Below are 24,845 nucleotides of genomic sequence, written 5' to 3'. Positions count from 1 at the left end.
TGATAGAATCCTTTGCTTCAGGAAGTAATTGCAAGCTGGAAGTGAAGTGGATTTAAAAAGGGACTAGTAACAATTCAGGGTATGAGAACCATCATTCATCACAATTACAGCAAAGCTTGGGAGGGATGTAAATCTCTTGCTTCAAACCCTGAGGTAATCTTTGTTCAGACTGCATTCTGATCTTTATGTTAGAGCAATATACCACACATTTACCCACTGCAAGTTTCCTATAACCTTCATCAAAGTTGTGTGGTTAGAAACAGCTGGAGCTGTGGAATGTGACTGCAATCCAGTATCGCAGTATTTTTGGTATTTTAATATCAATAATATCTAGTCAATATGAAAACTGAATCTAGGAGTCACAGAATCACAGAATTGTGAAACAATCATTCGTTATAATTCTCAGCAAGACAAATTTTTTATACCAAGTTTATTCCCACACGGAGGTATAAAAAGCAATGAAAATAGTATCCCAGTGCCCCTATCTGGCTTTTGAAGTATTCAATCTGTTTCAGAAAGGCCAACAATCACACCTGAGGAACATGATGGATTTTTGATCACCCCATTTGCCTGGTGTCATGAACCTCTCATCAAAGTCTTCCTAAGTGAGAGCTGGATGTTACCCCCGACCTTTCAGTTTTTTAGGAAGGAATACTCTGGGAGTAGTGTTTGAGCAGGAGATAACAACATCCCCCATGGGTCCTGGGCACTGCTGAGAAACAGAGCTGAGCTGGACTTGCGTTCAGGCTCCTGGAGGATCTGATCAGCTTCAGCACCTCCTCCTGGCTCACTTTCTTGCGTACTTGGGTAGTTGCAAATGGCAACTGTCTTACATAGGAAACTGCACGTTAGATATTAAAAACATATGTCTCTTTAACATAAGCCATATTACTTCCTGTTGTGAGCCCTGACTCCAGGCTACGATTTTCATTTCAACTCCAGTTTACATCATCTATATCCAGTATGCAGCTGCTCAGCTGTTCAAAAGCAGATCCATGCCTTACAGCTCAGGAAATGTAGTGAATGTCATGAAAAAATACGACTTCATCCTTGAGCACTTTTCAATTTAACATAGTGAAAGCCAGTATTAGTAGAATCACATGAGAATCTTTATCTGTGTGTGTTTGACAAACTGTATTGTTTCCATAAAAATCAAGTGCTTTTTGCAAAGCATTTTCAGTCCCTTCCCAACAATATATAAACACAATATCAAAAAATTTGTTATAGTTTAAAACTAATTTGAATCTATATCTCTCTGTCATCTTGATTCTTTGGAATAGACCAGATGTTAGGGTTACCATTGTCCTTGACAAAGACAATCATCTCCCCTGAGACAATCTTTGCTTGTGATACGGTGGTACTTCATAGGAATCCCGTAACTGCCATGAACAGAAAAAATGCCACTTGGCCACTGTATCAGTTTCATAAAAGATAAAGGACTCATGAATAATTGAACTGTGAACCCCAGGAGTCATGGCAGGAATGAAATAAAAATTAGCCTTATATTGACCAGTCTAGAAATGAAGCATTTCAACATTTCCAAATATTTCTCTCAACTCCCTATCCTGCAAAATGATTTTATATTTCATTCGTCTTAGATCCAGGAAGGAAATTCATCTTCCTACCAATTTCATTACTGCACTTCACGTGTAAAATTAAATTTCTTGTGGAGAATCTACATGAAAGGCAACTGACCTGCAGCATGCTCTTCTGTGAAACAGTAAGAATGACCAAAAACCGAGTAAGAAAGACCAAAAGAGCTGTTGGTCTTTTTGTTAATGATAATGCAAATAGTATTGGTATTCCCATGACTGATGTGGACAGCCTCCCTCAAGAGTATCAATCAGTTACTCCCCTCTTCTGCAGCTGTCAGCAGCAACAACGAATATGCTCAGAAAAAAAACATATCATTTTCTAAGGGCTGAGCAAATACTACCTATAATTTATAAATATTAAGGCAGGTAAATCAGCATCATGGTGCTGCAGTACCACTTCTGACCTTTTCCTAGCTTTCAAAACTAGGTGAAACTGTGAAAGAACTCACACTTTAAAAATTGGAATGCATACATACGGTAAAAGTAGTGACACTCCTAGCTAAAAGTACTGGAAGTTAAGCTTTTAATTAATAGAGTTCCTCTCATTATGAACAATTATCTCATAAGCATGTTATCTTCCTTCCAATTGCCCATTTCCCTTGTGGAGGGAGGAACCAGAACAATAAGACTTTGTACCATATAACAGAAACTTGCAATCTGGAGCAAGTAAGCTTGGCAATTGCAAATAGCTAGGGAAAAAAACATAATGAGAAATGCTAATCTTCAGTGACCTGCTGCTTTTGTAGATCTTGTAGGAAGTTAAATTCCTACATCCACACAAAGCTAGATAATGCCCGTCAGGGACACATGCCCCCATTTTGTTATACAAGACTAAGGCTAATATTTTCAAGGACTATTAGTAGATGTCAAGATTTTGTGATGTGTCCCTTGTCATTTTTGGACAAATTTTATTATTCTGACCTGTATTATAGGCCAGTCCTTCTGCTGGAACATCTCAGACACACGTCAGATGCTGCAGTGTCTTAACAGCTTTCAGCTATCCTCTCTCCAAAACACCTCACCTTGCTACCGCATATTCGACGGCTGGTAATCCAATCTCCAGATTTAGACTCTTTCCTCCTAACACGATAAAAGTTATGAGTTTAATTATGATGTCTGAGAAATGCTACCACCAAACACAGTTCCAATGAAACCCAAGTTTATATCTCTCAGGAGTGCTGACTGTTTCAGACTACTCTGGCTTACTGTTATTTTGGAGATTGCTGAGTCAAGTCAACAAGCACCCATTTGTATTATTCTGAGTCTCTAGAGAAAGAGGGTAAACAGTGCGGCACCTTACTCAGTGCCAGACACAAATATATTTTTGCCTGTACCTGTCCTGAAGCAGATTTAAACTATGAGTTTGACCCTGAGTACCTCCAGCTTATTATTGAGACCTTGGCTTGTTGATATTGCCTTGTTGATATTGTGAAGGATGACAGTAAACGGTGCATTCTATATCATCAGATTGAAATTGTCAAGACCTTTTTATTATCTCCCAACACTTCTTACCTTAGGGCACACTTCAGCTCGGAGGCTTTTGCAAAGAATTTTCAGTGTTTTGAGCTTAATAGCACCTCTCTTATATTGTATCTCCTGGCATCTGCTGACCAGCCTATCAAATGAAAATATAAAAGACTGGATATGAATTGGTGGTCAGTTAGAACTGCACTCCTATGTTCTGCCTTCATCCAAATCAGTAGATGGACTGAAGTCTCTCCAAGCCTATGGGCTGCAAGGGCCTGAGCTGCGTAGCTGCATTCAACATCTTCAGGCCACTCTTCATTTGCTTATCAGATTGTTAAAGAATAAATTCTTCTTGTCATTTTGTGCAGTTAAAAGCCTTTCAGTTTTGCTTGCTTGTTTGTTTTTTAAATGAATAAAAATTGTCTGCCTTATGTTTTGGAAAATAGTAATCCATATTTACCCATCAGCACAGGGAACTAATAGCCTTACTTCAATTGGAGTAGAGTTGAATTAGACACTCATTGATCCAGATGGTTGACTTACAATGGAAATTAATAGGAACATTTCCCCGAATCTAATTATTTCCTGATAAGACTGCTCAGTCAATAAGTGACTCTTGCAATATCATTCTGTAATGAAATAATCACAGCATTCACTTTTCCTTAATCCCCTACATGTCAGCCCATAACAGACATGCACTTGAAATCTCTTATATAGTGATAAGTGTAATTTGTTTCTCTTCAGTGTTTAAAATGCTGCTTCTTTGAAGTAGAGGTCTAGTCTGACAAGTCAACTTGCAAAAGTGACAACATAGATTTTAATGAGATCACTCAGGGAGTTCCAGATTAAGTGTGTTCCTTGCACTGCTAACTAAATGACTTTACCCTGTGCAAGCCAAATACAGTAGAAGTCAAATAATGGTGCTTTATGCAATGTTACCACTGGAGATGGCCAGGTAGATGTGGGAATTTTCTTGTAGAGGAGTTCCTTCTTATGGATCAAAAGCATAAATATGAACTTTGCTTCTGGCTCCTACTGAAGACTGACTGTCTCTATGGGACCTAATTGTTTCCTAGCTGTTGCCTCCTGCAGTGTTGGTTAAAGAATGTGGTGTGTCTTTATCAAATACATCTGTGGCTGAGTGCAACTATTCCCCCGCCTCCAATCTCAAATCCAAAGTGTGGCAGAGCACAACAACCCCCCTCACACAATGATCTCGAGCCCAAGGCATGGCACAGTGCAACTCCCTTATTTCTGGCTCCAACTGACGGCTAATAGCTGACAGCACCCAGGGCTGACCAGGAGGAACTAGGCAACACTGGCTGCAAATCACAGAATCACGGAATCCTTGAGGTTGGAAGGGACCTCTGGAGATCGTCTCATCCAACCTCCCCGCTCAAGCAGGCTCCTCTAGAGCATATTGCCCAGGATCACAGCCAGACGGCTTTTGAATATCTCCAGGGAAGAACACTCCATAACCTCTCTGGGCAACCTGTGCCAGTGCTGACACTCTCACAGGAAATAAATTTTTCCTCATGTTCAGACAGAACTGCCTGTGTTTCCGTTTGTGCCCGTTGCCTCTTGTCCTGTCACTTGGCACCGCGGAAAAGAGACTGGCCTCATCCTCTTGACACCCCCCTGCCTTCAGATACTTCCACACATTGATGAGATCCCCTCTCAGGCTTCTCTTCTCCAGGCTCAACAGGCCCAGCTCTCTCAGCCTTTCTTCAGAGGAGAGAGGTTCTAGGCCCCTCATCATCTTTGGAGCCCTCCGCTGGACTCTCTCCAGGAGTGCCATGTCTCTCTTGTCCTGGGGAGCCCAGCACTGGACACAGCACTCCGGGTGAGGCCTCCCCAGGGCTGAATGGAGGGGCAGGGTCACCTCCCTCCACCTGCTGGCAACACTCTGCCTCATGCAGCCCCAGGATCCCTTTGGCCTTCTTGGCCACAAGGGCGCATTGCTGCCTTATGCTTAGGACTCCCAGGTCCTTCTTGGCAGAGCTCCTTTCCAGCAGGTCAACCCCCAGCCTGTCCTGCTGCAGGAGGTTATTCCTCCCCAGGGGCAGGACCCTGCACTTGCCTTTGTTGAACTTCAGGAAGTTCCTGTCTGCCCAGCTCTCCAGCCTGTCCAGGTCCCTCTGAATGGCAGCACAGTCTTCTGGTGTGTCAGCCACTCCCCCCAGTTTAGTATCATCAGCAAACTTGCTGAGGGTGCACTCTGTGCCTTCCTCCAGGTCATTGATGAATAAGTTGAACAAGACTGGAGCCAGGACTGACCCCTGGGGGACACCACTAGCTACAGACCTCCAAATAGACTCTGTGCCACTGACCACAACCACCTACCTCACCGTCCACTCGTCTAGCCCACACTTCCTGAGTTTACCTACAAGGATGTGATGGGAGACAGTGTCAAAAGCCTTGCTGAAGCCCAGGGAGACAACATCCACTGCTCTGCCCTCATCTACCCAGCCAGTCATTCCATCAGAGAAGGCTATCAGATTGGTCAAGCATATTTTCCCTTTGGTGAATCCGTGCTGAATGGTGAGGCCAGAAACAGGCATGAGAACAGCAAAAGGGGGTATATTTTCCCCTGCATGGCATGAGATCAGCTAAAAGGTATTTTTCCTTACCTGGCATTAGATCAGCTAAAAGATCTCTTTCTTTACACCTGGCATGAGATCAGCAAAAAAGGTATATCTCCACTCCAAATATTGTATGACCATGAGTAAAATTACACGCCCATAAATAGTGCTGCAACCTAGAGTCCATTGAGTTCTCCTGCATGGCAGCTGGCTGCACGGCAGTGAGTCTCCCCTTGAGTTGGGATGCCTCTCAAGGTTAGCCTTCGAGGTCAAGAAACTCTGTACCTGTGACAGATCCTCAGTAAGTAACTAACAGCGTGCTGAGATTTTGCAAACTTGGCCAAGTGTATCTAGGATTGATTGTGAACCATTGACTAAGTCTAGGACTGGATAGGAGTTCAGAAAGCAAGTTCTGAACCCCACGACTCAACGAGAGGATCTCCTTGATGATTTTGTCTGACCCTATCCTCTGTGCAGCAAATAGCCAAGTGAACCTTGCCATCGAATCTCATTAAATCACTGTCTTATTTACCCTTGATCTTTGTTAAACCGCTATCTTATGTCAATAAAACATATTGCTGCTTCTCTCCTAGGAGTGAAGTGCATCACTCTGCACTCATCTGTGGTAACATCCACAGGTCATCTAGCTTTAGTGGATTCTGGTTCGATGCTACACTCATTAAAGCTTGGATAGCCTCACTGGTTACTGTAGGCCCCGTCATCAAATCAAAGTAATCTTAAATTAGATTAATGATAGCAGAATCTAAGCCTGAAAAGACAGTCAGAAAATAAAGGGCCAATCTAATATCTTTTTTTATCTTGGGTTAAACACAATTGTCCAATTAATGTAACATAGTAGGATATAGCCAATTAGATATCTTTTCTTTAATTTCAAAAATCCTAGAAGTTCACACGCTTTTCAACCAGTTCAGGTCCATAATGATGAAGATTACCCAGATGGAAGTAAATAATTGTTTCCATGACAGCTAAGCCAGAAAAGACTCTAGCTCATCCTCTTAGAGCTGTAGTGGTATGAAATTGAAGACTATTGAAAATCACTTGTTTTAATAAAGTAGGATGATATGATTTTGAATATATACCAGAAATGGATTTGTAAAGTACAGAGCGTACGTCGCTCCATTTTTACGGAGCCACAGTTCTACTCTGCTTTGTTATTTCTCACCAGGTTTAAGATTTGTTTCCTTAGGTACTGTGTAACCACAGCATAGAGACATCTATGTGACTGTTCTCGGCCTTTAGTAAATCTCCTTCATTTCTGTTACATATTTTCAGTTGCTTTATTTTGACGCTTCCATTCATAAACCAGTAACCATTCCTTGTATTCCATTTTCTTTGCACGTAATCTAAATCCCTTGTTATGCACGTGTGGATCAATTTATTGTTTAGTGAAACTCTGTCATCTTCATGACTTCACTTTAATGCATCATTGTTTATTGATTCAGTATTTCAAAGTCCTGTTGTTTAAACCTCAGTACTGTAGCTTTTTGACTGATAGTCAGCTAAGTTTGTACGTCTTCCATCAAAATATAAATTATAAATTCCTGAAGACTACAGACTTGCTAACATTCACATAATACTTTATGTAATACAAACAACTTTTTGCTAATTTAAGGGAGAGCCTGCCCAGTTCTGAGAAGAGCAAATAACTGTTATAAAGGAGAATGTAAAAGGAACATATGCACGATATTGAACACGCATTTAGTTTTGAAGAAAAACCTTGATATAAGTGAGAGGATCAAACATACATTTGTTTATAAAAAAATGTGGACAGATCTTTGGAGTGAATTAATTCCAGATTCTTCCTGAGGAGAAAATTTGAGGATGGAAAGATGGCGTAAGGAATGATTTTGGTGTCTTCATAAGAGATTTTTCTGGAGCAAGAGGAAAAGCCATCCTCTCCAAAATACAAAAAGAGCTACCATAATGAAATGGGACTATACAGTTTCTTCCTGAATCCTCTGAAAGACTCTTGTTGTATCCATATCTGATTAGTAGTTATCCTTCCTAGCTGAAATTTGGTTATTCATAGCCATCTCACAGGGAGATGCTAGAAATTGAAGTGGAGAAATAGAAGGTTTTATCTATCCTCTTTGCTTATTTTATTTCTTGTCCACATCAGTGCTTATATTCAATGTGAAAAAGTGCTTCCTGAATAGACCACCAAACGTGCAAAGCTGAAAAGAGAGACTGTAGACATATCATAAAAGTCAGGCAAGCATTACTTAGGGAACCTCTGTGATTCCCTGATTCTTGATTTATTGAGAATACACAGACTTTTCACATTAAAGCAAAGATTTTGTAGTGGGTAGGTGAATATTGCAACTTACTAAAGGAAAAAAAAGCTCTCCTTGATTCTTGGATACTTATATTGAGAGGAACAATCTGAAGCACAAACTTACTGATTTCTGCAACAATATTTTATTGCTTTATTTTCTCTGAATCATTTGTGTTTCATCTTTGAAGGCCAACAAAAGGAAGATCAGTTACCCTTTTCCTAGATACAGAAGGTCACTTGTGAAACCTTGACATATGAAAAATTGGTTTAATCCCGACTTTTTATTTGGATAAGACACAGTTTGGAGAACAGAAATCAACTCTTGCCTTTACAGCTACCCTACACAGGCACAGCTGTGGCTTCTGAAGCACTGGAGTGCACAGAGACTTCTCTAACACTCTTGGATAGAAATGAATTTTAAGTAGCATTTACAAGTGGTATTTGAATCTCCTTTCTATGCTGCCCTGAGAATAAATATTTCAAACAAAAAAAACAAGTACCAACTACATGTGAAGCAGTTGTTCACCCATCTACAGACATTGCAAAAATATGATTGAAATTCGCAGCTGACACAAGAAGATGGCATTTTGCTAGGATGTTAGGATAAAGTCCAAGCATGCTGTTTCAATGAAGAATGGATGCGTATTTTTATGCCTAAACACAGGTGGCTCACACCACTTGAAATGGGCACCCTGCTTGGCCTCCAGAAAGTTGCATTGAATGTCACATCCACCAGCTCCCTGCAGATGTGTGTGATACTCTGAGGGACCTCAACTCCTGCCACATGAAGGCAGCTGATATGAGCTGCCAGCGTCCAAAGGCTTCATGCATGTAGAGGAGTCCCACAAAGCTTGCCGGTGCTGCACACATGACTGAGAAAAGGGCCTTTCACTAAAGGGCAGTTCAGACTTGGTGTATTTCTGTCCGAAAAAGAAAATGAGAGTCATCCTTACCATGGAGAGAGAATACCGACCGTGACCATCTTCTGGAGGATAAGGTTTTAAAAGTGATTGGAACAAGGAGCTTCTTCTGACTAAATATGCATTCAATTTCTCAATCCAAAATATATTTGAGTATGTCACTCCAAGCCTCTCTCTAGAGTCCAACAGAGACAGCTTGTCAGATTAAGCAGGAAAGCTCAGGGCACAATTTTCTTGTTATAAAGAAAGTACTACTTACTTTTGATGGGCTGAAATATGCCTGAAACTCCATTACATCCATTTCCTCCTGCTTTGTTTACTGTAAGAGGAGCCTAGACAACTACAACGACAAAAATATCAGCACTAGAGACGCATTAAGTTAGATGAGATCAAACCCTTCTTAATACAACGATTGGCATCTAACTGCAAATGTAATATTAATAATAGGAGCAAAACATAGAGAGCAATATTAATGTTAGATATTAGACAGGATAAATAGGCACCAAATCAAGTTATCTAATCATTTTGTTAATACAAGAGACGTTAAATTCTACTTTTTTTTATTATTATGCCAGCCGAGCTTTTATAAATTCCTGTAACAGATTAGCCCAGGATTCAATAATCTTCTTGCTATGATTTCTGATGGATGTTAGAAAGGATGAAAATGGCAGAATCTAGCTTCAATCTTTAATAAAATGAAACTGGCCACATCTTCATCCTATACATACTGCAAGGATCAGATACATTGAGTTTCCTAAGCTTCACCACAGTTCCTTTCTCTCTGTTTTATTTTGTTTTTTGGAGGCTTCTTTCGTTTGTTTTGTTTTATTCCTTTTAACTCTACCCTTTAACAGTTGCAGGAAAATGGAGATTGAAATGGTCATGGTTCAGATCAGAATGAGTTCACTGAAAGCTTGCCTCAGAATGAATTTTTTTTTTCCTTTCTGTGAAATATATTAGTAAGCAGCCTACTTCATAAAAATGATGCATTTCTGCATTGGCTTCCACACCTAAAAGGGAATAAAATCAAGATGGAAACCTACAGACAAAGATAGGAAAGCATTTACTTTCTTTAAATGTCATTTTGACTAGGTTTCTTCAGGTCCACAGCTAACTTGAAATTTCAGCTAACAAATTTGTTAAGTCTATCTTTGCCAAGCAAGGAGAAAAAAGGGGATTGGTGACAGCATCCAAAATAACAAAAGCGCACAGTTTTGAGATGATGTTAATAGGGTAAGTATTAAACTGACAGGAGCTAGCAGTATATGTGTCTGTACTGAGGTAGCTACTGTCTCCTGAATCTTTTAGCTTTCATTTGCTGGCCTGAAAACAAACAGCACAAGCTGCCCTATGTGGGCACCGGTTAACCGATGCCATTCCTGAATTTTAGATGTTGTACATAATACTCTGGCCATGCTGCTCTGAGGGAAGTGGGGCCCTAGTATATAATAATGCTTGAAGTACAGATAGAGGTTTTCAAAAAAAAAAAAAAGAAAGGTCATGCTTTTTTTGAGCGTGCGGAGGCTCAGAGAAGGGATGTGCTGGGCACAGAACAAATGGAGGTGTCTGCCTGAGGCTGGGAGGCATGCAAATTAAACTTTCATAATGTATTTAATGGCAGTTTAATCATTTCCTGGACTCAAAAGAAAAAAAAAAAAGTAGGAATTTCTTAATAAGAGGGGGATGACGGTAAAGGGCTGGTTTAAGTCCTTTTTTTTTTTTTTTAGCATGCTATTATTTTGGATGAGCAAAGAAATGTGATCTTCTGGTAAAAGCCACCAGAAACATTTTGCACCACCATCTTGGTTCCCCCAAGGATATTAAGCCTCACCTTTGGCTCAGAATAGTCTCTTTCACACAAAATAAGCTCATATCAATTGCATGTGACTGCAAGCGCTGGCTTCTGACAGCATCTATTTCTGTCACTTTGCAACTTTAAATGTTCTACCGCTTTTTAACTAAGCTCAGCCTTCTAGCTCTTGAAAATGTCTGTGCCTCTTCCTCTTCCCTGTCTGTATCTGTCTTCACATCTTCTCTGAAACCCTTTACCTGTGAGGGGCCAACTTATGCTCCACTGCAAGCTGAAATCACAGTGTAGCTTCAGCAGCGCTGCATAAAGAAGAACCATTTTCCTTTTTCTTTAGTTCTGGAAAATGTGGAGCTGTCTGGGCACAAGAGTCCTGAGCCCATAAGCTCAGGGCGCTGACACCTTGAAGCCTCGCCTGGGGCTGCAGTTGCCATCTGGATAGCAATGTGGTCTCAGAATAGATTTCAAAGGAAACTGTGAAAACATCATTTTCGGCCCAATAGTCAGTCTACTTAACCGCTATAGCCCATTACTGTAATTATATTTTCTATAGCTGGTTGCACTGAGATTTCTCATCTGTAGCTCCTTTCTAATCTTCTTCTTCTTGCTTTAAGAATATAGTTTCTCATATGTCCTAGCCTGCACTTATTGAAGCTGATTTTATTGGTTTCTTTTTATTTCATCGGTCTTTCAGGAATTTTTTGTCGTCTTTTTTGTTTGCAGCATCTATTAGTTTGGTAAAACCTGCAAAATGAAATTGAATGTCCTTTTGCTTTACCTAACAAATCACATAAACACCACCTTACCGATACTATCTAATTTCACTACTAAGAACTGCTGTGACACTTCATGAGGACTATATTAATTGCTAGAGTTCACTGTGAGGACCACATTCTACACACATTTGTACCCCATTTCTGAAGATATTCTCGACCCCATTTTGAAATGTTCATATTCTATCACACTGCATTAAATCACTTCCAATTGACTATGACACTGATGAGGTGAACTATATTAGCAAAGAGAGAATAAGTATTTTCAGTTAGTATTCAATTTATCGTCAGATAGCTTGGTTTGAGATAGCCTGGAACCTATTTCCAAAGAGGTTAACAGGTACAGCTTGTTTTAAAACTATTGAATTCAAGCAAGATGTAATATAAAAGAATAAAGTAAAATTACACAAATAAAACATCTGCAGTGGAAAAATTCAGAATGAAATTTCCATTCAATATCAGCAGAGCTGTCTTCTATTCAGGGAGAAAGGAAAGGAGAGGAGGTGCTGTTAAAGTCATGTGCATTTTGAAGAAAATTGCTCTCCACAAAGCCTCTAGCTGAAATATGTAAAAAGCACCTGTAGTCTTGACAGGCGCTGCATAGGCAAGTATGGGACTGAGGACATCACAGCTTATAGAAGAGGAGTTTGCTCTGGGCTGCTCCCCAAGAGTTAAGGAGCTCTGGGTGCACCATGGTCAGAGTCACCACACTGTGGGGTTGCAGTAGCCATCCAGTGACCCCATGAGTGCTGAGCAAACCTGGTCAGCAAAGGGGAACTGGCACCGCAGACTCACACCATAAGCATCTAGGTGCTGTGGAATTTCATACTGGACTATCTGTTGAATGTGTGTAGCATTATCTGTTGGACATCCATACTGTCACCTGTTGGTGTATGTGCTGTTATCAACTGAGGCCATCTGTTCTGTCATGTAACCATGGTCTGGCATTGTTTGATTGGGTAATGAACTGAGCCCAAGAAGGATAAAAGGAAGTAAGCTACGTACCTCTGTGTGGATTTGGACTCCACGTCAGCTGGCCTGAGGACCAGACAACCCACCCATCAGCGGGGACGCCCCTGATGCCAACGCCAGGGAGAACCTGAATCCTCTTGGCACAGCTCGAGCGTGCTGAGAACAGTTTGGGGAAAACTATACCAGAGGTGTGGCCCATAAGGACTAGGAAAGGGCAAGAATGGTCACTGTACCATTCATCTGTGGCTTAACCGTAGAGCTCTGATATGCATGTTCTATTTTTAATTCTATTATATTTCTAGCTTTACTGTACCTTTTAGCTTTGTTACACTTGCAGATAGTTGGTCTATCTATTGGTGTGATACAAGTATCTATTTTATTTTGTTTCTTATATCTGAGATTCATATGAAGAAATAGCTGAGAAGAGCCAAGAATCCATTTCTTTCATTAGTGGATCACAGCCTGAATTCACAAATGAAAATATTTATTATTTCTGCATAAATAGCTCACACCTGCAGCAAAGCATGCATTCAAGATCACATCTACTCAGAGCTGGTCAGTGAACAGGAAATAAATACCAGATTTACCAGAATTTGTCAGATATCAGGATGGCACTTGGACTCTTCCTATTCCCCTATTAAGAAGTGTTTTCCCCAGAAGCCTGCTCAGACCTGCTTGGTACATACAAAGATGTATTCAAGCTGGGCTTGAATACAGGATGTCCCTGGTGCTCTGGGAAGCCTCCTTCAGAGATCTTTGTGCTTTATCATTCCCATATTCTCAACAGAACACCAATGCAAGATATGTGATTATGGCAATTACCTGCTAAAATAGTATTACTTACGCAAATTTTAATGCAAGTTTGCACATATTTGTCCAACAGGTCAAAGTCTACGCAAAGGAATTAGAAGATAAATGCATCCTCAGCATGGTATATATGTACATGGTTGTTACCTGAGCCATTCTTACCTGGAAGGAACCTACACATTTGATTTTTCTGAGAATTCTGCCATACAGCATAAGAATCTGCTGTAATTTCCAGTGTTTGAGTTACTCTTAGAATTAGTTACTCACAATCAGGTCACAGTGATCTCATTTAGTTTTTGGCTGCTGGTGTTCACCTTCTGAGAAAAAAACCCATCATTTTAAAGGATATTTGCTCCTTCTGTTTTGACAACAATCAACCACTTCATGCATTTTGTGCACTCTAAGTTAAAGCAGGTTTTGACTAAAGGTTTTCTTTATCACCTCCCTAATAGAGCTCTACAAATCATACCGTTTTCTAGATGTGTCTGGAGAAAATGAGACAGGTGTCTGGAACCATTTCTTCTTAGTAAGCACAGAAAACAACTTTAACATTCAATTTAGTGCACACATTATTCCATGTAATCAACACGATGCATTTAAATCTTGGCTCTGAAAAGAAAAAGGCTAGATAGGAAAATAGATGTACATTGAGAGCCCAGTATTTTGACCCTTAATCACATGAGTAGCCTTTTAAATACTTTGCAAGTCTTAAGCAATGAGACTGGGTTTTTCCCATTTAATATTCCCCAAAGGATCCCTAACAAAGCAACAACAAAACATGTTATTTTCATGTAATTGTAGCCATTGCCTTTAATATCATCTGTCCCTAAGGGTCCTATCAGAGACTGCCTTCCTGATGATGGGATTTATTCCTATAAAAATATGGATTAAATTCTGCCTTTTAAAAATGTGGAGTAAAATTGGAGTAAAATTAGATTAATGCTGCTGAAGTCAGTGTCAATATTCCAGGTATCAGCTTCTGTAAATAGAGTCATTATAAGCAGCACTTTACAAGCACACACCCCTGCAATAAGATCCCTCTTAGCAGATATCTTTAATCTTTTTGTTTCTTTTGTATTTCTGGATACTTCCCCAATCTCCCTATACCTTAGTACATTAGTATACGGAGAAGATTTAAGTATCAGAAAATGCAAAAGCAAGAAGAGAGTGAAAGACAGCAGCTATGAGGGACCATGTTGCAGGAGCAGACAAATTGGCATAGGTTCAGTAGAGCAGCAAGAAGTAGAGAGGCACTCACTGAAGCTAGGACTTCTGTGTAGTAACCATAATAGTTTAGCATATGATGATCTTCATCCCACATCCTCGGCGGTTGCTAATAGCAGGGTGGGGAGCTTCATTTTATTGATGAGCAAATAAAATCACAGAAAGATTGATAAATGTTACTAAAAAAAGATGTTTTCTAGCCTAATTCACATTTTCTACTAAGGACTCAACAATTTTCAGTCCTGTTCCAAAAACCCCTTCTGGCCATGAACTGCACCAAAAAGCTCCAGGAAAAATTGGTAGGGAAAATAGGTCAATTTTCAACCAGCTTACATAAATTAAGAGGGTCCTACTCCTTCAATGGAGAAGTTATTTTGAGTCCAGAAGCTGAAAAAAGGCAAATCCTTTATTCTTCGGTCTGACTTTGCATCCAGTTCCAAATATTTTGATGAGTATGACAGTATTCGTACTACATAAATTGTGGAAACAGAAATGCATCATATAGTTAGAAAAGTTATTTGCTAATCCTCACATAGTACACTGACGTGTAGCTGCTACCTGTTCCCATGGGAGAGTACAAGAGAAGAGCTGCTAGGCTCTATTCCTAGCTTTGCCATATGGCCACGAGAGTTTTTTTAATGTCTTCTTTCAGGTCTCACTTAGAACTTTTTTTCCTAATATATTAAAAATGAAATTCTGAGTAAAGAATTTCAAAGAAACACTTTTCAGCCTTTATTCTTTTACCAAAAACTTGGAGAGGTTTGCATTCTATATTCAGATGCAACGCTGATCTTGCCCTCCAGTATTATTAACAACAGCGGAATGTTCTTTTACTTAGATTTTCTGTGCAGACGGCTGCCTTCTGCGGAAGGTACTGTTTATATAATGAGCTTAAACTCAATCAGAATCTTGTGAGTAGTCTACAGAACATTTTATGCGGTGTATTGACAATTCGCATTTTCTTTATTACCCTTCGTGAAATCTCTTTATCACAATAGGGAAATCTCTTTTGAATGTTAAAGGGTTTTCTTTTTCCCCTCAGTATTTTTCATGCTGAAGAGGGAATGCTTCTGTTTCTAGGCAGTCTACATACTTTTTTGAGATTGCATGATATGAAGCCATTAATTATGTCTATATTTACAGCTCTTTGGAATGGTGTCCAGGAACCTTGTGTAGCTCTCACATTGATGTATATCAATCATGTTTACCTTTCAGATAGACCTAGGTGGCTTCCAACAGATATTTATCTAACCCATTTTTAAAACCTTTTAGCAAAGAAGATTCTGCAGCATACGTCCCTATATTTCATCTACATTGTAGACGAAAAGTTTTGCTGACATTCAATGTAAGTGTCTCTCACTGAAAAAGGGATCCAAATATTTCTTGTCTTCCCTCACTTAATACCTAGAATAATTTATCAATGCCCTCCTTGTACCTGTGCTGGAAGATGGTTAAGACTTCTCCCTCTTCAAGCCTCAGATGATTCCCTGTTAACCTTAGAATTAGAATTAGAATGAAATATGTCTCACAAGAAAGACAAAAAGAAAGCAAGAGCTCTTCTGGCTTTCTAAAACATGGAGAAGAGTGTAAAAATAGGATTAGACATTGTAGCTATTAAAAACTCAAAGGACAAATATAAGAAAATGGTGGTATGACTGACAGCCTAGAAACTAAGGGTCATGGAGATACTCCCTTTTTGCACGGTCACTCTCATCCAAGCTAAAGGTTGTAGCAAAGATTTCCACATCTTAACTCCCTGTTGTTTGACAAATCACCTTTTTTTGTATATTCAGAGGTCCAGAATAGAAGTCTAGGGAGTTAGACCTGCTGAAAATCTCTGAATAATAAAGAAAGAAAGAGAACATTATAGCTGTCATAAGGGGAAACGTACTATGGGACAGCAAACCATGCAGTTCAGGCAGATAAGACTCCTTGAGAGAAACTGGTAAAGTTCTCCAGAAAACAGAGCTTGGCGTGGTTTAGAAAAAAAATCTCTACTACATAGTGAAGGTCCTTTCCTTCTGGGAAAGGAAGGTAGTCCATCCAGTCCTTGGAATGCAATGGGAAGTTTTATTTCTTGTTAATAGGGAAATTGCAAATAGTGAGAGGTCTCTCCAGATTTGCTTCTAATAAATAATGAAGAATGATTTAAGATAAAGAGAAAAGATAAAGAGAGTCCATGAAATGACATTATTCACAATCCTTAGGCTAAAAGGAGGAATAATAAAAAGAGATAAAACAATAGGTTACAAGAAAGCAGACTTCAATACATTTTAGAGAATTGACAGATTAGGGCTTATGGGAGGCCAGTCTACAGAAAAAGGGTTAAAGACAGCTATTAGTTCTTTAAGAAGTATTCTATTAGGTAGGATAATCAGGGCTGGGCAATACACTTGGAGAAAGAGGTAGGGCAATTGAAGAGGGTTCAAAGAAGCGTGAAGGAGTGATCAAAGATTTAAAGAATAGAATATAGGAGAAGAGGGGAGAAATGGGGTTTAACCTGAAGACCGGAAAGCTAAGAGAAAATATGATATCAAAAATACTGGAGAGCTGGAACAAACGTCTTGGTAAAGCAGTGGTAACTTTATCAATTTAAATCTCTAAAAAGAGATGGATAGATTTCTTCTGCCTTAGGCAAAGTGGGAAGGGTAGATTGCCTTCTAATGGCCCAGTCAGCTACCTGGTTTTTGGTTTTCCCTTTTCTTAAATAACAGACCCAGAACCATTCACTTTTCCTCAGAAGTCATGTTTTCCATATTTCCTTCTCTGCACTGAGTTTTTCTACTACTGCAGTTGGGGCCTCATGAGCACTGTGTCAAGGAATTTTCCGGTTTATTTTTTTCACGTGCAACACAGCTGTTAACGCAACCCAGAAACATATTTTCCCTTCCTGCACCAGTATGACACTATTAGCTCAAGTGAAATTTGTGATCCATTGTAACCCCTCAGACCCTTCTCTGCTATGCAAATGTCAGGCGTCATTCTCAGCTTAAGCTTCGTTCCACTGTGGAGTCATCCCAATATTTCATGGCTAAATGCTTAATTCCAGCACCCATTAATAAAAATGTCACATACAGAACCAAATGGGGTGAAGTACCCTTTCAGTTTCCTGTAACCTCCCAGTAAAATTCTCTACAAACGTTTTACACCACCCTATAAAGATTTCACCTGAAATTTCTTTTTTCTGGCTTATTTATAAGAATATAACATGAGACAATGTCAAAACTTGAAAACTTCCAAGTTAAAAAGATGTCTGCAATGCAAATCTTTTATACTATCTGCACCTCCACCCCCTACTTTCCACAAAAAAACAAGTTAGAATAGTTCACTTTGGCTTGTTTTGAAAACTCTATGCTGAGTGATTCTTATCACATTATTATTATTATTATTATTAATGCTTATGATACAGTGATGTGTTAGAGTTTCATTAAAGTAGCGCAAGTGAGGCTGACTATTCTGAACTTCTCGGTGAGACCCTTCTCTCTTTTTTAAAGATGGAGCGTATGTTTGCCTTTCTCCATCCATCTTTCATGTGGTACCAAAGATACGAAAAAGTGCCTTGGTGGCTAGCCAGCTAGTCCTCCCTTCAGTACTGCAGAGTGAATTTCAGTTGAAATGTTGAGTCTTCCTTAAATATTCTTTAAATATTAATTTAATATATTAAATATTATTTCTCTATTTCTTGATTGAATCCCTCCATCTTTGTTGAACCCCATTCTGACTTTTGGGTCATATATAACCATTAGGGTAAGGACTACAAAGAAAGCAAAGACAACTTCAGCCTTTTGCACTTCACTAGCTATTTGCTAAACTTTCCCTTCTTGTTTGGTAATGGACCTCTGTTTTCCTTTGTTTTCACTCTTACTTCAAAAGTATTTACACAGATTTTTCTCTTCCTTGCTAGGAATAACATATTTTGTGTCTTAGACAGCGAGTTCTTTTCCTTATCACAATGTACTATTTCTTTATGTTCATTCTTAGTCATCTGGTCTTATTTCTACCTTTTGTACAATTTTTTTAAATACTATTATTTTCAAATAACGCAAGGCTCCTCGTTCAGCCATAACCACCTCCTACCATGCTTTCCTTCCTTCCTGTTCTCTGCATTAAGGGTGTTTACTCCTCAGTACATAATATGATCCTTAATAGATGACCTGCATAGCTCTGAATTGGGCTATCTTCTCAAGAGATCCTATCTACTACCTCCCTTAGTCGGTGAATGAGGCCCTTTCTAGCCTTTTTCTGCTGATCCTGCTCACCCATTCCTTCGCATAATGAATGCTAATCTTCACAGTCATTTTCTCCCAAATTACCATTTATCTTTAGATTCTCAGTCAGTTCCTCCTAATTAGCCACAATGAAAGCTGAAAAAATCATTCTTCTAGCTGACTTCTCTAACTCCTGGAGGAAAAAAAAAAAAATTTGGTACATGTCAAAAACTTGGTGGGTGATTATCCTGCTGTAAAGACAGACAGGAACTGAATTTCTCCATCACCATCAGGTACTGTCTTTTCAGTACTTTTACTTCTTGTTCAAAATCCTCTCTAATTGAGTTGACTTAGAATAGATCATGACACACATTGAGCCAAAAGAGCTTTTATCCCTCCCACAGCTCTTGCTTTATTTACATGCAGTGCAGGCTCGACTCTGTATCTTCTTCTTATTTACACGAATACACAATCCGCTTATCTGACTGATATTCAGGTTCATGTTTCTTCATGTAGCAGTTCTCTTTGCTAGCTTAGGATCTAAAACAGGAATTATGTAGACTTTCAGCAATCCTCTAAAGTCCTTCTTCGGCTTCCCTACCTAGCAGCTGTCCAGCCTTGGAGGCACAATCCCACTTGATGTCTCTGTTTGACCTCAGATTTCCTGTAGTATTTACAGCTCTCTATTTCTACATGTGTCCAAACTTTCTTTTGTCTAAGCATCTACCTTTTGAGATCTGAGAACTAGATATAAATGTGCATAAATCTCCCTCAGAAACTTCATCCAAAAGGCAAGTTCAGTGCAGTCTTGACAGAGAAATAAGAGTTTAGCCTCTTCTAGAATAAAATTGCAGCTACTTCCCTCCGCCCAAGCATAGCCAAAAAGGGTGATAGTTGGCTCATCCGCTTTTCATATGACATCCATGTGTGTAGTGCAACAATCAGAAAAGTGAAACATCTATATTCAGTTCCTTCATCACTTTGCAAGGTTCAAGCCCATATTGGCCAGAGCCCAGGTGAATGCTGAAATCATATAGTTCTCAATTACTTTGTGAGATCAGCTGTGTTTTTTTGACTAAAACTCACAGTGGTTAGGGTCCCAAACTGGGAAAGGAGACACTTAGATTCTTATCTCTGCTAAGATGAGCTTATATCCACAGTTTGTATTTGCATCTGCAATTTTACGTTACAGAGGTATTTGAAAAACAAATCACTAACTATCTTGACAGCGCTAATCAAAGCCCTGGGTTTGTCCCTCAGGATTAACGTCACCTGCCAGAGCATCTCTGCAGTTCTAGGTTTGAATTAACTCCTCTTTTTATCTTTTGCTGAGAAACCCAGCCCATTCCTGGAACTGCAGAGGGAATTGACGTTCCCAAGTGCTGTAATGGATCCCACTAGGCATCTTAGGCAGAATATCTAGCCCCTAACCATATGATACCTGGATTTTTCATTGGAGCTAGTCCAACAGTCACACTGCATCCAGCTTTGTCAAACCCATTAGTCAAACCCATTGCCTAAGATTGTTCAGAGTTTGTGTCACTTTACATAGAGGGGAAAAAAAAGAGAGATGGAGATGTTTTCCTTTTTTAGTGTTGTTGTTACTGATCTCTCAGGCTTTTCCACTTAGAACAGATGCTACATATTCATCTGGGATGAAACAGTTCTCTTAATTTCAGCCCTAACATCTGCTCTTTTCTGACTGAAGACCTACTCAGTGACTAGACAACAGTTTTCTTGCTGTGTGAGACAGAAGATAAGATAAGGCTGTCATTCACTTGCACTACAGGGAAATCTCCCCCACCCCAACAGTTATTATAACTGTGATGAATTAGACTCTTCTGTATCAAAAAACAAAACCTCCTCTTCCAAGCCAAAGAGTACAGAAGTGACACCCATATTATTTATACACTTTGAACAGTCACATTATTCTAAATATTGCCCCAGAAGATTCAACAAGCAGAGTGTTGGTTTAAAGATGAAGTCAGAAAGCAATTTTCAGAACCCTCTAAGGTCATGCCTTGAATTTTAATTCCTACAAAGGGAAAATGGAGCAGATTTGAGAGCTTCTAGTCCGAAGATCTTATGACTGGAAGGAAATGTAGTTTAAAAGAGTGAAGGTAAAGCATTTCTGAATAGATATAATTCAGGGATGGTAAGGAAATGCAATTTATTTGTAAGTATTTATGATGCTTCATATGACATCAATAAAGCTGGCTTTTATTTTTATTTTTTGGTAGGGACATTAATAGTTTTAACTAATTCAGGATTACACTACAGCGGTCTCTTTCAGAGAAATAGGAAAGAGATTGTAAAATTCTGTGAGTGAATACTGGTACGTAAACGAATTAGGAAGCACGAGTGGGCCAATTTCTACCTTACGCTGGGATGCCGTATCATCCCTTTAAATAATCCTTGCTGCACGCCCAGCTTTAGGTGGTATGTACATATATATAATAACAGAAAAGCCTTGGAGCTGCCAGTTTACACAGTGCCCTTCATCCATCTCCCTCACCCCCAACTCTTAACATAGTCATGCACAGGAAGAGATCTCAGGAAAAAGAAGACTGTTGGATCCATTAAACCAAAGGCTTGAGGACTGTTATCCAGCAAAGAGAAAAACTAATTCATTGCAATGCAGTCACTGATGAGAAGCAGTGCAGCACACTGTGTGCAATCTGCATTACAGAGCCACTGCGCTCTGTTAGCAGGAGGGGTCAGATGCACCTGGAGCAGGTAGCAGGTGGTTCAAAGTGTAGTTACCAGCAAAGGAAAAGGGATGAATGGCTATGAATAAGCCAGCTGACCTCACTCTTTTAAGGACCTTTTGGAGTGGAGCAGCACTGCCATTTAACCTGCTTTTGAGAGCAGGAGCATGGGTTTAAGTAATAGCAGGGCTTTTGCTGAGTGCTGGGCTTCCCATCATCACTTTATCGTGATCAGGTCATGGAGCAGTGTTACTAACGCCTGTTGCCAGGCTGTGGTTTCCTGAAATGTTTATACAGACTGAGACCTGAATAAGAAGCAGAGGAGAATTACTTCGTTCAACACCCACTGCCCGTCACCGAGCGCTGAACTTATTCCTGGCGTTCATCCTCCACTGAAGCCACCTACCTGCAAGGCCAGGAGGCACCTGGGCTTTTTCTCACTTTCTCCCTCACCACCTCCCTGCTTATTTTGTCACCACAGACCTGCAGCCACCCATTTCTGAGCAGAAATAACAGCAACAGCTAGCAGTGGTGGGACATATCTGCCCTGTTGGCTAGTAGGCTGAGAGGGACGGTCTCTATTTGTCTCATCTCTGTTCAGGCTCAGGGCTTTCAAAAGAACATGACAATTTTTGGTGCCTAACTGGAGTTCCAGCTTAACCAAACTTGAAGGGACCTGATCTTCTAGGCTGTCCTCTTCTTGCAGAACACCATTAAAATGCAAGTGGAGTGCTCAGTAAGCAAGGCCTCCAAAATCACTAGGTATTTTTGTAAATCTTTAGTGTGGGCTTGTGAATTCTTAAGCATATTTCACCTTCCCAATTATGTAGGTGTTGTTTTGTCCATCTCTCTGTCATCACGTTGAGTGTACCTTGCTGTTTAACTCAGTTATATTTAGTATAAGCAAGAATGACAGCCTTTAACTATGTTAAAACAGTCATCCAGAGATAAAGTTCTCATTGTTCCGGGCCAAATTTTGTAACCGCTTGCACCAGTGTATTTTCAAAATCACTTCAGCTGCTGTAGAGTTATACCCTTGGTGAGACTCGGTTTTCATAAACATCTCCAAGAATAGTAAATTATTCAGTATCAAGACCTTTTTCATTAATCACTGACATATTATCAGTTCCTCTCTCTGCACCCTTGAGCAAAAATAGGAGTCTATTTCATCAGGATCTAGAAAACACTAGGTGATTGGCACGTAAATTCCATTTAATTTTGTAAATTCTAAACATCCTTTCAAAATTTATTATCAGTCTTTAGCTCAAGATGCAGTTATACATTCAGCACTAATAGCCTGCGGTTTCCCTCACATTTTTAGCCAAGGTAGCAACTGTGAATTTTACCTAAATGGTCTGCACTAAAAACAAACCAACCAAAAAGAAATATGACTTTTCCCTCCTTATAAACTGTTGTGAATCGGAAATAATCCACTAACAGCATTAGACTTGCCTTCTGTTGAATTAGTCCAGATGTATACCACCTTCCACAAAAGAATAATCAGAGTGGAAGCATATAACATTTCTCAGCGTAGAACATAACATGCAAGAGTGAAAAGTTGGTTTTTCGGCTGAAAGAAAAATATTTTATTATCACTTCAAAATGAATTTTTTTTTCTTTTAAATAAAAACTCCCTCAAGTAATTGTTTGCTTGGACAAATTCAGTATATTTATTTATTCTTTCAGTTTACATTTTAATACTTGAAAAAACAAACCCATGCTACATTTCAAAACAAAATACTATTTCAAAATGAAAAGTCAGACTGTTTCCACTAAAATATGTTGAAGCAATTTTTTTTTCTTTAATATGGGTTTTATTTTGGTCAGATTTGTCTGCCCAATTTGATTTGAATGCCTGAATATTCTCTGTCATCCTTAAAGCTTACTTTCCAGAAAATACGATATTCTTCACAAAAAAAAAAAAAAATATATATATATATATATATTTTCCCACCTCCTGTTTTCCTGTACTATATAGAAGGAGCTTTTGTTGACATCATCATAACAATCTAGATGTAAAATCCATATTTATGTCAAAATTAATGATCATATCCTACATTTTTGGAGGCCTTCTGGATTACAGACCATTTTTAATGAGCTGATTTGATTCAAACCAGGATGATGATCAGCAGCTTGGGCATAACATCATCAGAACTCCCTTGGGAGTTTGCAAGTTGTCAGACAGATGAAGAAGGCTGTTGGTATGTTGTGTTTATGACTTCTGTATTATTTTTAGGAACTGCCACTGAAAATCCCTGGAAGTCATTATGTCTCTTCCATCTTTGTCTTTACACAGAAATGGAAGTAATTACTGCTCTGCAAATGTGTATCAGCTATGGAATTTCATATTAAAAAAGTCTCCTTTGTGCATTTTCAATACTTACCTCTCTGCACCTTAGTTATTCCTTCTTTCAGTAACAGCTGATTTTCCCCTGAAGAGAATGTCCACTATGAGGGAAAAAAAAAAAAAAAATATATATATATATATATATATATATATATATATATATATATGAAAAATATATTTATATTATTTTTTTTTTGTGTAGAATATGGACCCACTTGATTCAAAAAAAAGTGCATAATACAGCCAAGTATTTGGAAGCACTGATGAACTTCGGAGTCTGTAGGTACGATGAGAAAGATTCACTGTCTAAGTGCAAACTCTGCCCATTACATTTCTATGAATAACTTTTCCATGGTATTATTGATGGGGAAAAAAAGGAAAAAAAAGGAATTTTGGATTCAGAAGTATTGTTTTCAAATGTCAATCAGACCAGTTCCTCAAAATGGTCAGAAAAAGACTTTGGTTTGCCAGACTTGGAATTAACTTGCACTTTTACAACAACCTAAACTAAGTGCCAAAGCGGCCTGTGCAGGTACGGTAGGTGGGTGCCTTGGAAAGTGGCTGGACAGAAACACATGAGCAGAACCAGCCTAGAGTCAATTTTCCTTCTGAGGCCTTTAGAAGTGCTTCCCACTCTGCATGGGCCTCTCTGGGCACGACTGCCTCATGAGGAAGATGTCTTCTTTCGGTGCAAGCAGCTAAGCTAGGCAGCATGGATACAAGGGATGGATCTTCTTTGTCCTCTATTTGTTGATTTAAATGTGAATGAGACCCCTGAACAGCTTTGTTCAGCAAGGCATTTTGGCTGAAGGTCAAGAGGGTTTGAGCTTCTAAGGGATGGGCGGCCAAATATGCCACAAGGTGGAAAAAAAAAACAGTCAACCTAGATTTTCAGAAGCAGGAACCTGCTTTGGTATTTTTGATCTCATTAGGGTCCTCTTATGACTTAAGATGAAGACCTCTGAGAATTTGATCCTAACTGCAAAAAATTTCTTTCTAAAATCAGATGCGTGTTCATGCCATACTTACATGCTTAAGAAATAACAAAACTGAAACTCATTCTCTTAAACAAAAGTCGTTGGAAAGTCATTTGACACACGCATCTCTCCATCCAGTGCTTTGCAGCGTTGCTAATGGCA

The 24,845-nt window shown here is 39.3% G+C and overlaps 1 long non-coding RNA gene across 6 annotated transcripts in view; it reads left to right on the top strand.

Annotated features, from left to right (window-relative positions):
* Positions 1–24,845, top strand: part of LOC104153698 (uncharacterized) — a 72,744-nt gene that overhangs the window by 33,403 nt on the left and 14,496 nt on the right. The window contains exon 4 of one of the 6 annotated variants that reach the window (XR_696317.2): positions 2,528–4,809. The exons of the other annotated variants lie outside the window; for them this stretch is intronic. This is a non-coding gene — a long non-coding RNA (uncharacterized lncRNA). Of the gene's footprint in view, positions 1–2,527; positions 4,810–24,845 lie in introns of those variants that run through there. 6 annotated transcript variants of the gene reach the window in all.

This window comes from Struthio camelus, chromosome 2, assembly GCF_040807025.1.
Source record: "Struthio camelus isolate bStrCam1 chromosome 2, bStrCam1.hap1, whole genome shotgun sequence".
In the NCBI taxonomy this organism is placed as follows: domain Eukaryota; kingdom Metazoa; phylum Chordata; class Aves; order Struthioniformes; family Struthionidae; genus Struthio; species Struthio camelus.
This window is presented reverse-complemented; position numbering and strand designations above follow the sequence as displayed.